We start from the raw sequence: 15854 nt of genomic DNA on the forward strand, positions 1-15854 counted from the left end.
TCGCACATAATATTTTCTGAATAAGAGGATGGACGACCGACAACGCAAATTTTCAAGACTTTGAAGGTGTTGTAATTCAGTATTTTTCACTGTAGATATATGTGCCGTGACTCATATCACGGTTTACATGGTTGTAATCCATATCCAATGACAAAAAACGTACTACGGATGGGAAAACAAAGTTTGAAATTAAATCAAATTTTATTCAGCTGAAGATCTTCTTCTCTAACACAGAAAATTCTTTTAGAATTGTGAAGTATCGTGATGTGCAAGCTAGATATCACATTATTAAAACAACCAGTTTCGATCAGACAGCAGATATTCTGCAGGTATGAAACGACCCCCCTTACAAGATTAGGAATGAGGTGGTTCTCCACAGAATCGGTGAAGAAAGAAACATGTGGAAAATACTGACGAATAGAACGGACAGGTTGATACCACTTGTATTAAGGCACCAGGGAATAACTTCTGTGGTACTAGAGGGCGCTGTAGAAGGTAAATACTGTAGAGGAAGACAGAGACTGTAATACATCCGGAAAATAATTGAGGACGAAAGATGCAAGTGTTACTCTGGGAGGCACGGGAGTGGAATTCATGGCTGGCTACATCAAACCATTCATTACAATCATAACAAAAACCAATACAGTCAACTTGCATCTATATTAGTGCTAAAGCCCAAGTACATCATAAGCATAGCATCTTCTGTAACCAAAAGAAAGCAGTGCTTCACAAACAACAATACTTCAGTTGCATTTGATTTTAATTCCCTTCACAACTCCAGGTCCCACATCTCAACCCTCCCCCCCCCCCCCCCTCACATCCCCCCCACCACCCGCCACTTTGAAACGTGACTAACTGAGCCCACAACCTTCATAGACAGGGTAAATGATGAAACTTATTGGCAGATTAAAACTGTGTGCCAGGCCGAGACTCGAACTCGGGACCTTTGCCTTTCGTGGGCAAGTGCTCTACCAACTGAGCTACCCAAGCACGACTCACGCCCCGTCCACACAGCTTTACTTCTACCAGTACCTCGTCTCCTACCTTCCAAACTTTACAGAAGCTCTCCTGCGAACCTTGCAGAACTAGCACACCTGAAAAAAAGGATATTGCGGAGACATTTCATATCAGCGCACACTCCGGTGCAGAGTGAAAATCTCATTCTGGTAACATCCCCCAGGCTGTGGCTAAGCCATGTCTACGCAATATCCTTTCTTTCAGGTGTGCTAGTTCTGCAAGGTTCGCAAGAGAGCTTCTGTAAACAGAATGAGATTTTCACTCTGCAACGGAGTGTGCGCTCATATGAAACTTCCTGGCAGATTAAAACTGTGTGCTCGACCGAGACTCGAACTCTGGACCTTTGCCTTTCGCGGGCAAGTGCTCTACCATCTGAGCTACCGAAGCACGACTCACGCCCGGTCCTCACAGCGTTACTTCTGCCAGTATCTCGTCTCCTACCTTTCAAACTTTACAGAAGCTCTTCTGCGAAGTTTGGAAGGTAGGAGACTAGGTACTGGCAGAAGTACAGCTGTGAGGACGAGGCGTGAATCGTGCTTGGGTAGCTCAGTTAGTAGAGCACTTGCCCGCTAAAGGCAAAGGTCCCGAGTTCGAGTCTCGGCCCGGCACACAGTTTTAATCTGCCAGGAAGTTTCATATCAGCACACACTCCGCTGCAGAGTGAAAATCTCATTCAGGGTAAATGATACCATCTACCAGCCTGAGTATCATTACGTCCCACTACTTGCATTCCATTATTTTACCATTTTACACGTATCTGGGTTGTATCTGCGTAAATGTTTTAAAACGTTGTCACAGGTGGAACACAAATAAAATACAGGGACGTTATCAGTCTATCCAATACGAGCAGATTTTTGAAGTATTGTCATTTAGGGTTAGAGAGAAAGAGGGGAGCGAATAATAATCTTTATTATTTATTTTTGCTAGAGATTTTGTTGAGTTTCAACACACTTATTGAAGATTTCAGGTCATGATTCTCTTGGACTTCCGCGGCAAAAATAACGACAGCATATCCCTGTTGATACATTTTCCAACACGTTGCGTCTGCCGGGAGGTGGTTCTTCAGACCCAAGTGCTCGAACTGGGAAGGTGTGCTGAGTCGCTAGAAGGAGTGGCCTCGGCACACAGGGCCGTGGGCCGGAATTATTTTAGAGCTTTTGTAAACAGGCGCAGTGCGCAGGCGCGGGCGCAGGTGCAGGGGCGGGCAGAATGGCGGCTTTGTGCGTGCCGTGTGCTGCGTGGCGCGGGCCGCATTGTGCCCACAGGGCAGGCGTAATGTCAGACAAAGCGGGGCAAACAGCCGTGCCCACCCCCGCATGCGCTCCGCAGCAGCAGAAAAAGAGCCAGGAGAAGCGGTCTTTGTTACTGCGGGGAAACTCAGGCGACTGTGCTGCCTCAGTAAGCTAGGAGAACTGCAGTACCACTGTCGACTATTTGGGCAACTGAAGAAAACGTCACAAGGCAAGATCGCTATAAAAGCATTTTACTGGATGACCGGTTTCGAGAGAGCTATGCTGCCATCACTGGATCTTATACTCTTGAATTTTTGCAACATATTAGCCATCAGTGTTAAAAGTCGCTTCACACTGCATATGTACACCCCACTACCATGACGATCACTACACAGTGGTATGTCAAATGTATAAATATGTGCAAACATAAACGTAACTTTATTGCACCGATGGCAAGTGTTCGTGTTCACTACCAGCTGGCAACTTGGGTTCCACATTACTGACTTAGGATAATTTACAATTTCCAGTAACATGAAGCACAGTCAGGTACTTGGTTGTCTATGTAAAATGCATGTCGGGCGTGGCCGGCACTTGGATGGTTTTCGGGGTGCACTCAGCTTCGTTATGCCAATTGAGGAGCTACTCGACCGAATAGTATCGGCTCCGGTCAAAGAACACTATCATAACGAACGGGAGAGCGGTGTGCCGACCACATGCCCCTCCTATTCGCATCTTCACCTGAGGATGACACGGCGGTCGGATGGTCCCGATGGGCCACTTGTGGCCTGAAGACGGAGTGCATATAGTTAAACAAGAGGTTGGGGCAGTGGATGTTTGTTATATTAGTCTTTCTCCAGCAGATGAACATAAATACTGTCATAAAATAAAATCGCGGGTGTATTAGACGACGATGTCTGTTTTAGGAAAGAGGGGCACCTCTTTCGTTTCTTTTGATAGTGGAAACCATACGAAAAAAAGTCATAGGACCTGTTCACAATATTCAAGTACGAATCAGAAAGCCTTGTCCCATTTTATTATTCTATATAAGATAAATGCAGGAACCTACAAATATTCATACTATTCTACGTACCTTACAGTATCTTTCGACATAGTTCCTACACCGGTTCCGAAATTATCCCCACCTTAGCACTAAGCCTGAGATGCCCCTGTGGTAGAATTCGTCCGACTAACTGTAGAAGTACCATCAGACAGCTGTCTTGGCTTCAACGTTGCACTTGTATCGCTGTCCTTTCAGAGGATCGAAAAACATGGATATCACTAAGGGCGTGGTCTGAACGGTGTGGTCGTTGGTTCAGACTCTCCGAGTGAAATGATCTTTGCGTGTCGGCGGTTCTGAGCCCCGCGTTGATGTGGGGGACAACTACACTGTCCACATCGAGAAACTCTCAGCGCTTCTTCTTGATGGCAGCCCACAGACATGACAGCTTGAAGCAATAACTGCCGGCATTGATGGTATTGATAGTTGCACATAGTGGCATGAAATCCAGCAGGAGCGGTCCACGGCGATCCCAGGGACGGTTAATATCGCTTTACCAACAGATGACACTGTACGGACATGCGAACCTGGATGTTTCTTCACCATGCTATGCTGCTTCGATTCCGGTGTGAAATGCAATATCCATGGCTCATCACCATTTACAGTGCACCCAGGAAACTATACTTTCCTCGGCATACAATTGTAGATGATTCACTGAAGCAATTATTCGCTTACTTTCATCGCATCTTGTCTTCTAACTTTTAAGCGCTCATCGAATGAACCTTGTGGTATCCCAAGGACCCTTGAAATGTGGCGTAAACAGTCACGTACGAAAGGCCAATTTCGTCGAAAATGTCCTTGAGGTTCACACGCTAAATCACTTTCACCATTGCACCTACACGGGAAACGTTGTTGCCAGTTAGCGATGAATGCGGCTTCCTCGAAGGCTCTTTGTCATGCAAGTCTTCGCAGCCTTTTGTGAACTTACGCTACCAACACCACCTCCTTCTCATACGTCGCAAAAGGAGACACATTTCCCCCATATGTGGTTTGTAATTCCCTGAGAATTTCGGTGCTCCATAGAAAACGAGTCACACTCCGTTTCTCTTACTACCAGACCACGATATTAACGCACTTGGACTGTCCTGGCCGTTTTAGGAAACACTCGGTCACATTACAGTAAACAAGTGGTGACTAAGGAAAATGCATCGTACCGTGAACAATTTCAAGACAGTTGTGAATAAGTGTTTCAGAATGTCTCCATGAAATGACGCGATGAGCCAACGAAAACCCCCTCTCCCTCAGGTGCAACATCATTTCAATCGACTAACACGCCATGTACTAATACGCCGTGTACGTGTGAAGCACAACTGCTATCTTCAACAATTGACAGCAGCGCCGTGCAGCGCAGATACAATCAGATAAGGCGGGCCATCCAAGAAATGTTCACCGCTGGGAACGGATGTGTTGACTTCTCTTTTAGAGCCACAAATTGGTTTAAAAAAGTAGGGACCAATATTTTCTGATAAATGGACACGTGGATAGTGTCGGAAGCTGCATGGTGCTTTATGCAGACGATGTTGCTTTCTGTAGGGAGGTTACAATGACAGAAGACTGTATCGAAAAGCATTTAAGATATGTGGAGTGTAGATGCCTGGTTCAGGAATTGGCAGTTGGCCCTGAACGTAAGTAAATGTAATGTATTACACATAAATATGCACAGAAATTCATTACGGTTCGATTATGTTATTGGTAGAGATTACTGAAGACAGCAAAAGCCGTATCCATTACGGTTCGATTATGTTGTTGGTTAAGATTACTGAAGACAGCAAAAGCCGTATCCATTACGGTTCGATTATGTTATTGGTTAAGATTACTGAAGGCAGCAAAAGCCGTAAAATACCTGGAAGCAACCGTCCGGAGTGACCTGAAGTGCAGTTTCGACATAAAACTAACTTTAATTAAAGCAGATTCCAGAATGAGGGTACATTGGAAGAATGGTAAATGTATTTCATCTACGAAAGATGTGGCCTACGAAACATTTTTTCCACCTATTCTGGAGTGTTATTCGGCACTTGGGGTTCCCTTACCAACTAGGATTAAACCAGATTCCAGAATGAAGGTACATTGGAAGAATGGTAAATGTATTTCATCTACGAAAGCTGTGGCCTACGAAACATTTTTTCCACCTATTCTAGAGTATTATTCGGCACTTGGGGTTCCCTTACCAACTAGGATTAAGGGAGTCGAGAAGATCCACAGAAGAGCGCCACGTTTCGCGATGGGATAGTTTAGTAAGCGCAAGAGAGTTACTGAGATGACCGAACACCAGTGGCACTCGCTAAAAGTGAGCCGTTATGTGTCGGGCAGTAAATTTCTTCCCCACTAAGAGAAAATCAGAGTTCCTATGTCAGACTCTCGACTCGTTTTTCCGGCTCACCATTTGCGATTGAACAGCGAAGGGAGTTAATGTTAACACACGGTGACCTGCAGAATGCAGATGTATGTATAAATACTGCGGTTTAACCATTTCAGCGGGTGCGAAGGTTATGTTCAAGGGCGGTTCGAAGATTAAACCATGTCTAACTTATTTGGTCAACGCACAAAAACCACACGATGAGGCTGTCTAACATAAGCCTATTATGAGTTAAATCGGCACTGATTTGAAGCCAACTTATATGACATTGTTACTCCTATAGAGAATCAAGATACTAGCGGTAATGAAATAACGCCAAGACAAATACTGAGGGGTTTTGATCACAGGTAGGTTTAACAATTCCCGTACTTTTTTCTTGTTGCATAAAGCCAACATACCAGTCTCAACATCTTTGTCATGTGCGCTAAAAGGATTCTTATGTTTGTTGCCGTACGTATTGGGCACCGTTCTTCGTGAGTGACGGCGCGCGTCGCAGCCACTGCGAACGCTGGCGGGAAGTGACTGCTTGGTATTCTGACAGGGTTCAGGAGCCGAGCATTACGCTCCATGATTTATGATAGCCTGGCACCGAGCGGAACTTTCTACGGCTAACTGAATGTCTTATGGGATAATTATTAATGTGGCGTCCATTGGCTATAATCATCATCTTTATGCAATGAAATTGAAAGAGAGATCTTCATTACCTACAAACATTACAAAATTATATTCCTTTGGTAAGGAACACGGTAGCGGTCCTCTCACAGAATAAAACGTGCTCGAACCCTAAATGTCTGGTTTCTAACGTCATACTCGTACGTTTTCGACGAGCAGTAAAATCGTTGGGGGATGCTAAGGTAATGAAACAACTGAAGCTTCTTTTTTTTTTTTTTTTTTTTTTTTTTGCTGGATTCTGAAGTGGAAAGCACAGAATAAACTGTAGACATTCAGGCTCAATATGAGTTCCTCCGTTTCCATTCGTAGATATTTACAATTTCTTCTTCATTGTACCGTTCTCGCAAGGCTACAATATTCGCTTTAGTTAACGATTTGCTAATTAATGTTTAACTTTGCGGCCCCCTGTAACATTTCTGTCGCGCCGTAGTCATTTAAGGGAAGGAATTAGTTCGAGACCATCAATGTGTGAACTGAAAGAAGGCAGCATTTTTTCCAATTAGGTGGTATTTCTGTACGATATGGAATCCCGCCTCTACTGCGGACTTTATTTTACCAGTCCCGCTTTAACCACGCACCCATCTCTCACTGATGTGAAGATTCGCCAGACAAGGTTGAAGACAAGAACAGCGCCGAAGAGGCATCCAATTGAAAGACTTTCACCAGGCTACAGAGCCACACGACGTTTTATTGTACCCTCCCCCCCCCCCCCCTTTCCCGTGGTAGTAACAATATTCTAGATGTAAATTGTGCGATGCGTATGAAAATGGCAGCATATTATGTACACTGTCCTGTTACATTAATATGAGTTCCTGCGAGACGTGCAGGAAGAGTGTCAGTAAGGTTCTGGAACGTACCGACAGGGTTGTGGAGCCATGTCGACTACAGTGAAGTGGTCAGGTGCTCTAGGCTTCTCGGTTGATGATCCATTGCGCGAACAGCCCGATCGAGGTGGTCCACAGATTATCGACTGGGTTTAAATTCGTGGAGGTTGGTGACCACAGTAGTACAGTAAACTCACCCTGTGTCTCTTAGAATCACGCACGTACAATGCGAGCTGTGTGATACGTTGCATTTTTTGCCGGTAGATGCCATCGCGTCGAGGAAACACAAACCGCGTGTAGGATTGTTCATGGTCTCCAAGGATAGATGCGTACGTCTGTCGATCCATTGTGGGTTTCAGAATGAGAAGAACACCCAGGGAATGCCACAAAAACATTCCACAGACTATAAAGTTCCCTCCACCTTGTAAGTAGGCTGTTTATGTTTTCTCTATGTAAGTAGGCTGTTTATGTTTTCTTATTGGCAACGTTACGTAGTGCTCAATATGAAAATCACTGGCTGTGCTGTGTGCAGTCTGTGGCTGCTTTGCATTGTTGTAATACTCGCCATTGTAGTGTTAGGCAGCTGGCTGTGAACAGCGCGTAGCGTTGCGCAGTTGGAGGTGAGCCGCCAGCAGTGGTGGATGTGGGGAGAGAGATGGCGGAGTTTTGTAATTTGTCATGAACTGCTATATTTATATATGATGATATCAAGGTAAATACATTGTTTGTTCTCTATTAATATCTTTCATTTGCTAACTATCCCTATCAGTAGTTAGTGCCTTCAGTAGTTTGAATCTTTTATTTAGCTGGCAGTAGTGGCGCTCGCTGTATTGCAGTAGCTTGAGCAGCGAAGATTTTTGTGAGGTAAGTGATTTGTGAAAGGTATAGTTTAATGTTAGTCAGGGCCATTCTTTTGTAGGGAATTTTGAAAGTCAGATTGCGTTGCGCTAACAAAATATTGTGTGTCAGTTAAAGCACAGTCATGTATAATTGTTCAAAAGGGGACGTTTCAACCTGCCATGGACCGTTCCGACGATTGTTGCAGACATTTCACAGGGTATACGTCCTCATCATCCAATGGACCATAAAACATGATTCATCTGAAAAGGCCACTTGCCACCACAGCATGGAAATCCAGATGCACCAGTGCCAATTCCAGCCTTCGTCGCCGATGAACAGAAAATGTCGGTGCATCAACCACGCGGAGCCCCATAAGCAGCAATGTTCGCTGAAAGGTCATCGGAGAGGTCAGATAGTCAACAGTTGCTCGTCTGCTCGTCCGTACGCATCTTCGCTGCTGACGGGGTTCATCCCTGTCATTTATGGCCCATGGTGTGCCACAGTCACCTCGGCGCCGGTTTTGGATAGGTCTGTTTTGCCCCGCACTGTAGACTTTAACCAGTGCGGCATGCGACCAGTTTACAAACTTTGACGTTTCGGGTAGGCTTCCACCCTTGGCCCAAAGGCAATGATCATGCCCTTTTTGACTTCAGGTAAGCCAGCCGGCGTGGCCGAGCGGTTCTAGGCGCTTCAGTCTGGAACCGCGCTCCCAGTACGGTCGCAGGTTCGAATCCAGCCTCGGGCATGGATGTGTGTGATGTCCTTAGGTTAGTTAGGTTTAAGTAGTTCTAAGTTCTAGGCAACTGATGACCTCATATGTCCCATAGTGCTCAGAGCCATTTGAACCATTTGAACTTCAGGTAAATCGCTCCGTCTCCACATTACGAAAACGACTGCACTGTTTTCTTCGTCGCCGCGACACGCTTTATACTGGGTGTAAATTTTAAGTTGACAAACCAGAATAACTCGAAAAATAAGCTCGACACGAAACAATGTGTAGAATCGAAAGTTTATTATTTTCGAGGGGGACATCTGCTGGTGCTAAAATTAACCCGCCACGCCAGCCAGCCCCCTGGGTGTAGGGCGGGAGGCAACTTTAAAATTTCAAATGGGAGCCCCAATTTTTATTGCATAATCAGATCCTATACAAAAAGCTATGTACATTTTGTCTTTCTTGCAGAATCAGATTCTACATAAAAAACAACGTAAATTTTGTCTTGAACATTTGTTTTGATTGTTGGTAGTTGGCGCTGTAATTCAAGAAAATCCATGTTCTCATTTTTGCGTGGAAAATGGTTACGGATGTATAAAAAATACTGATTTACTTCGTACATTTTGATTCGCTACAACTAAAGCTCTCCCTCTCTCCCCATAGGTTGTGGTTTGAGAGACAGGAATTAGAGTTTTACAAATGTTGACCAAGAAACAAACAAAACTTATCCGAATCTGCGGGAAAAATTAACATATGGGTCAACATTTGTAAAACTCTAATTCCTCTCTGTCAACCCCACCCTATGGGGAGAGAGGGAGAGTTTTAGTTGTAGCGAATCAATGTATGAAGTAAATAAGTATTTTTTATTTATCCGTAACCATTTTCCACGCAAAAATGAGAACATGGATTTTCTTGTATTACAGCGCCAACTACCAAGAAACAAAACAAATGTTTAAGACAAAATGTAAGTAGTTCTTTATGTAGAATCTGATTCTGCAATAGAAAATTAAATTTTAAAGTTGCCTCCCACCCTACCCCCAGGGGGCTACGGTGGTGGGCTAATCTTAACACCAGCAGATGTCCTGCTCGAAAATAATCAACTTTGGATTCTACACATTTTTTCGTATCAAGCTTATATTTCGAGTTATTCTGGTTTGTCAACTTAAAATTTACACCCAGTATATTGGGCTAGCATTCGTTTTGGCTTACAAGTTGTGCTCTGGTGATTTGGCAGGCAAGAGGGAGAAGTGTGCAAAGATACAACCCTGGCCGAAAAATAAAACCGAGGACGAACTAACAATTTCAGAAGTGGAATTCAGGGAGGAAGATAAGTGTTTGCTGTCACGTCGAGAACGAGTTGATTAAAGACGGAGCACAAGTTAGAAATGGGGAAGGCTAGGGAATGAAATAGTGCGTGCCATTTCAGATGAACCAAACCAGCATTTTCTTCAAACGATTTAGGGAAATCACGGAAAACCTAAATCTAATTGGCCGGACGGGGATGTGAATCGTCATCCTCCCCACTGCGAGTGCAGTGTGCCAAATGGGCAATTTGTTTAGTAGCAATCTCTGAAAGCGATGTTTTCCAAGGGGTGATGCGTGAAGATTTATAAAATCTCTGTCCACCGTCTTCTTTCTTGTGACATTAGCGTTAATTATATAACATATTATCCGCCGTTAATCAGACTATACTTGTCTTTTAATTCTATTGGTACTGTACTGATCAAGTACTGTTTATAGAGCCGTGTTGTGTTGTGTCTTAATTTAATAAATAATCTCGTTGCGCACATTTTTGTTAGACTTCAGAGTTGTTATCCGATTGAGTCATGCGATTGATACGTAAATTAAAGGTTATTTATTTCGGAAATTAAATTCTTATTTAATGGTGTAAGGAACCTGCAGTATCTAACCGAAGATCGATCAAGAGCCTAAGAATTAATCATTAACTAGTATTTTAATCGTAATTCTTTTCTATTTTTGATCTCCATAAATACATAAAAATACAGACAATATATTATACCGCGTAGAGAGGAGGAGATGGTCCCGTATCGGGTGCTGCATATTATTTCCTAAGACTTCCCCCGAAGCATGGTGCCTGATTCTCTTTGAGTAGCTCCATTATTTTTCATTATTGTGAATATTTATTTCGATGTCATTCATTTGTAATTAAATGTTGTGGTTCAGCTTCAGTGCTGCACCAGGAAGCTCAGGCGTGAATTCAATGCTGGACAACAGAAAATTGAGGCACCTGGAGTACTGTCCATTACTGGGAAAAATGCGTACGAGAGGAAAGTGGCACCCACATAATTATGTACTGTAAATTGATCTACAGCATAATAGTACTTTTTTGCTAAAAACATCGTGTGAACATGTTAAATTGTCACATCTTTTCAGTATAGTGCTACTTCCAGAATAATAATGATCAAAATCTACGTTTACGGTATGTGGCCATAGTATTGGTAGCTGTTCTATTAGTAGTTTATTAATTGCGGTTTGGTGCATGTGTTTCTTCGCCTTATTTAGTTAAAACACTACTGCAGGTGGCAGGAGGAGGGTCAGTTTTATAACCTTACCATGAAGATTCTACGTCTGAATGCACGTTTTTCAAGAAGTTCCACCTCTGGAACGGATGTTGAAAATACGAATTGAGTAGAAAAAAAAGTGTCAAAGGTAAAATTGGTACGAATTGTATAAACTGGTAACACTTCATAAACGAGAAACAGACGGTACACGTCCATTGACAGGTTTTAAGTGAATAAAAAAGGTGTCTCTGTAGTTGCATACGTATTTTCCATGATGATGAAAAGTACGGTATCTGCATCGGTATCACTATACATTAGCCTTTTATTCATACACTGACTGAATGAGAAAAGCGAAACATGACGCGGAAAGGCTGTCAGTGGAGTGTAGCAGTCTCTAATATACAACTGAAGAATAAACTGTCTTCCCGCCGAATTCGTATACTTCCAAGGTTGGGTTGGGTTGTTTGGGGGAAGAGACCAAACAGCGAGGTCATCGATCTCATCGGATTAGGGAAGGACGGGGAAGGAAGTCGGCCGTGCCCTTTCAGAGGAACCATCCCGGCATTTGCCTGGAGCGATTTAGGGAAAGCACGGAAAACCTAAATCAAGATGGCCGGACGCGTGATTGAACCGTCATCCTCCTGAATGCGAGTCCAGTGTGCTAACCACTGCGCCACCTCGCTCGGTTTCTCAGGATTACGCTTACGTCTTCATTGGTTGACAGTCAGCTCGTCAAAAAATCGCTACCAAGAATACCTGAAACTGCATTTACAAAAAGTCGTTCAGGGAACAGTTTATCATTATTACTAACAAAGTTTTAAGTTTGAATTATCAAAAATGCTCGCAAGCGTTTTTCCGGAAGGAGATTTTCCAACTCGGAATAAAGAAAAAGAAAAATTATTTGTGATGAACAGATCCAGTACTAGGGCGGCGTCTCAAATAGGATGGTGTGAGTCATTTATTGAAACGCGAAAATTTAGTGTAAATAAATATAGCCTCTCATTCGAGCGGCAATTTCTCAGAGTTGCGCGCTGTGATAACATTGCGTCCCTTGACCAGAGAGCCTCGTCAGGAAAGAAATCACGTCATGCTGTGTGGTTGCACTTCGAAGCAACATTATACAGATGGAATGTCATATAAACACCGATGCATGAAGTGTGTTAAACCTAATGTTAAAGGAGATTATGCTGCAAAAGAAAAGGTATTAGTTAAACAAAGCGTCGCTTTCACTATTATTCTGAGAACTTTTCAGTTGATTCTCATATTGACAGAACTGAAGCTGAGGTGTTACGTCTTAGGTCATATCTGGATAGCACGCCAGTAAAAAAGGAGAAGGTTCATTTCCCAGTCCCGAACATTTTTAAAATGCTAGGAAGTACACTCGACAGATACGCTGGAGGATATCATTATGAAAACGCCCAGCAGATGAATTGGAGGACACCCTAATCGCAAGTTGAGTGATGTGGGACTCATCGCTCAATACGCTGGGTGAAGACGTTGAGATTAAGAGAGAGATACTCGGATAATGTCGAAATATGTAGCCTATCATTTGAATTCCTTTTAAAACACCTATGAATAGATTAAAAAGTTTGGATTTAATTAAAAAATTCTCGTTTTTGGCGATTTTTTTTTCAAATTCAGAAAATTTTCACGGTCTTCAGGGTTTCAAGTTCCGGTGGCCATCCTGTAGAGAGAAATATTTGCGTGCAGTCAATTCCTGTGAGTAACGGCAGCTTTATAGTGGAAGGACGCTAGAATTATTGTTTCCTCTCAGCCCGTCTCACCTCTCCCGAGCCTGCTGTCCTTCCCTTTGGGTAGCGCCGTGTTCTGTGTGATGGAATTTTTGGGAGAAACTCCGCGGGTACAGGACGTACACAACGTACGTAGTGGACGAGGAGAGACGAGTGCTGCCTTCCCTGCGAGAATCTCCCTACTCTCGTGTCGCAACGGCGCGGTGATCGCGCAGTAATGATACAGTAATTACAGTGGGACGCGGGCCTATTAATTACAGAGTCTGGCGTCTGCGTAGCCAGGCGGCAGCGGCAGCGGCGCCATGGGCCGTGCGTCCGGCGTCCCAGCCGGTATGGAAATGGCCGGCCGGCGCCCGCGGCGCGCGCTGCTCCGACAATTACCTCGTGTCCACTCGTGTCCGGTCGGCGCCGCTCGGCTCCCGTCGGCCCGGCGCCGGCGCGTGCGCGTGCGCCCGGCCAGCCGTGGCGCCGGCGACGCATTCTTCCGGCCGGCCGCTCGGATCCAGGTCAGCTGCAGCGCCGGTATCCTAGCAACCGGTTCCTCCGCCTCGGCTGCAGCCTTGACGATCAGCCCCGCGGCCGATCCTTCCTCGCGCTGACTAACGTGCGCACCCAGCGTAATGAGCGATGAGTCCCACATCACTCAACATGCGATTAAGGTGTCCTTCTCCAATTCATCTGCTGGTCGTTTTCGTAATGATATCCCCCAGTGTGTCTGTCGAGTCTGGTTTCTGTACAAATTGTAAATAGCCTTTCGCTCCCTGTATTTTACCGCTGCCACCGAGCGGGCGCAGTGGTTAGCACGCTGGACTCGCATTCGGGAGGACGACGGTTCAATCCCGTCTCCGGCCCTCCTGATTTAGGTTTTCCGTGATTTCCCTAAATCGTTTCAGGCAAATGGTGGTTCCTTTGAAAGTGCACGGCTGATTTCCTTCCCAATCCTTCCGTAACCCGAGCTTGCGCTCCGTCTCTAACGACCTCGTTGTCCACGGGACGTTAAACACTAACCACCACCACCACCCCTGCCACCTTCAAATTCTAAAGGTGGCAGGGGTAAAATACAGGGAGCGAAAGGCTATTTACAATTTGTACAGAAACCAGATGGCAGTTATTAAAGTCGAGGAGCATGAAAGGGAAGCAGTGGTTGGGAAGGGAGTGAGACAGGGTTGTAGTCTCTCCCCGATGTTATTCAATCTGTATATTGAGCAAGCAGTAAAGGAAACAAAAGAAAAATTTGGAGTAGGTATTAAAATCCATGGAGAAGAAATAAAAATTTTGAGGTTCGCCGATGACATTGTAATTCTATCAGAGACGGCAAAGGACTTGGAAGAGCAGTTGAACGGAATGTACAGTGTCTTGAAAGCAGGATATAAGATGAACATCAACAAAAGCAAAACGAGGATAATGGAATGTAGTCGAATTAAGTCGGGTGATGCTGAGGGAATTAGATTAGGAAATGAGACACTTAGAGTAGTAAAGGAGTTTTGCTATTTGGGGAGCAACTGATGATGGTCGAAGTAGAGAGGATATAAAATGTAGACTGGCAATGGCACGGAAAGCGTTTCTGAAGAAGAGAAATTTGTTAACATCGAGTATAGATTTAAGCGTCAGGAAGTCGTTTCTGAAAGTATTTGTATGGATTGTAGCCATGTATGGAAGTGAAACATGGACGATAAATAGTTTGGACAAGAAGAGAATAGAAGCTTTCGAAATGTGGTGCTACAGATGAATGCTGAAGTTTAGATGGGTAGATTACATAACTAATGATGAAATATTGAATAGAATTAGGGAGAAGAGGAGTATGTGGCACAACTTGACAAAAAGAAGGGACCGGTTAGTAGGACATGTAAAAATCGTAGAGGGAGACCAAGAGATGAATACACTAAGCAGATTCAGAAGGATGTGGGTTGCAGTAAGTACTGGGAGATGAAGGAGGTTGCACAGGATAGGGTAGCATGGAGAGCTGCATCAAACCAGTCTCAGAACTGAAGACCACAACAACAACAAAATCTGTCGAGTGTACTTCCTAGCATTTTAAAAATGTTCGGGACTGGGGAACGAACACGGACCTTCGCCTTTTTTACTGACTCAGCTATCCAGATACGACCTAAAACGTAACCCTCAGCTTAAGTTCTGCCATTATGAGAATAAACTGAAAATTGAAAGCCACGCTTCACTTAACAAAGACCTTTTATTTTGCAGCATAATCTCCTTTAACATTAGGTTTAACACACTTCATGCATCGGTGTTTACGTGACATTCCACCTGTCTAATGTTGCTTCGATGTGCTGCAAAACACTTGTCATCAGCTGCAATTGGTACCTGGTTGGACAGAAAACGTTCGCCAGCAAGGTAGACACTGAATTTTGGGAAGAGACTGTGAGAAATTGCAGCTGGAATGAAAGGCTATATTTATTTACACTAAATTTTCGCGTTTCAATAAATGACTCACACCATCCTGTTTGAGACGCCGCCCTAGTATTCGGTCTGTTCATCACAAATAACTTTGCTTTTCCTTTATTCCGAGTTGGAAAATCTCCTTCCGGAAACTGACGCATGGTGCAGGGAATGGCAATTGAATCTCAATGTACGCAAGTGTAATGTGCTGCGAATACATAGAAAGAAAGATCCTTTATCATTTAGCTACAATATAGCAGGTCAGGAACTGGAAGCAGTTAATTCCATAAATTATCTGGGAGTAGGCATTAAGAGTGATTTAAAATGGAATGATCATATAAAGTTGATCGTCGGTAAAGCGTATGCCACACTGAGATTCATTGGAAGAATCCTAAGGAAATGCAATCCGAAAACAAAGAAAGTAGGTTACAGTACACTTGTTCGCCCACTGCTTGAATTTTGCTCACCAGATTG

At 44.0% G+C, this 15854-nt stretch overlaps 1 protein-coding gene and 1 non-coding gene across 3 annotated transcripts in view; one reads left to right on the forward strand and one right to left on the reverse strand.

Annotated features, from left to right (window-relative positions):
- The window catches only part of LOC124798103 (ras-related and estrogen-regulated growth inhibitor-like), a 589819-nt gene that overhangs the window by 150136 nt on the left and 423829 nt on the right, over positions 1–15854 (forward strand). The window lies entirely within an intron of this gene.
- On the reverse strand, positions 917–991 carry Trnas-cga. The gene has a single exon. It is a non-coding gene; the product is annotated as a tRNA-Ser (tRNA).

Source organism: Schistocerca piceifrons, chromosome 1, assembly GCF_021461385.2.
Source record: "Schistocerca piceifrons isolate TAMUIC-IGC-003096 chromosome 1, iqSchPice1.1, whole genome shotgun sequence".
Classification (NCBI taxonomy): domain Eukaryota; kingdom Metazoa; phylum Arthropoda; class Insecta; order Orthoptera; family Acrididae; genus Schistocerca; species Schistocerca piceifrons.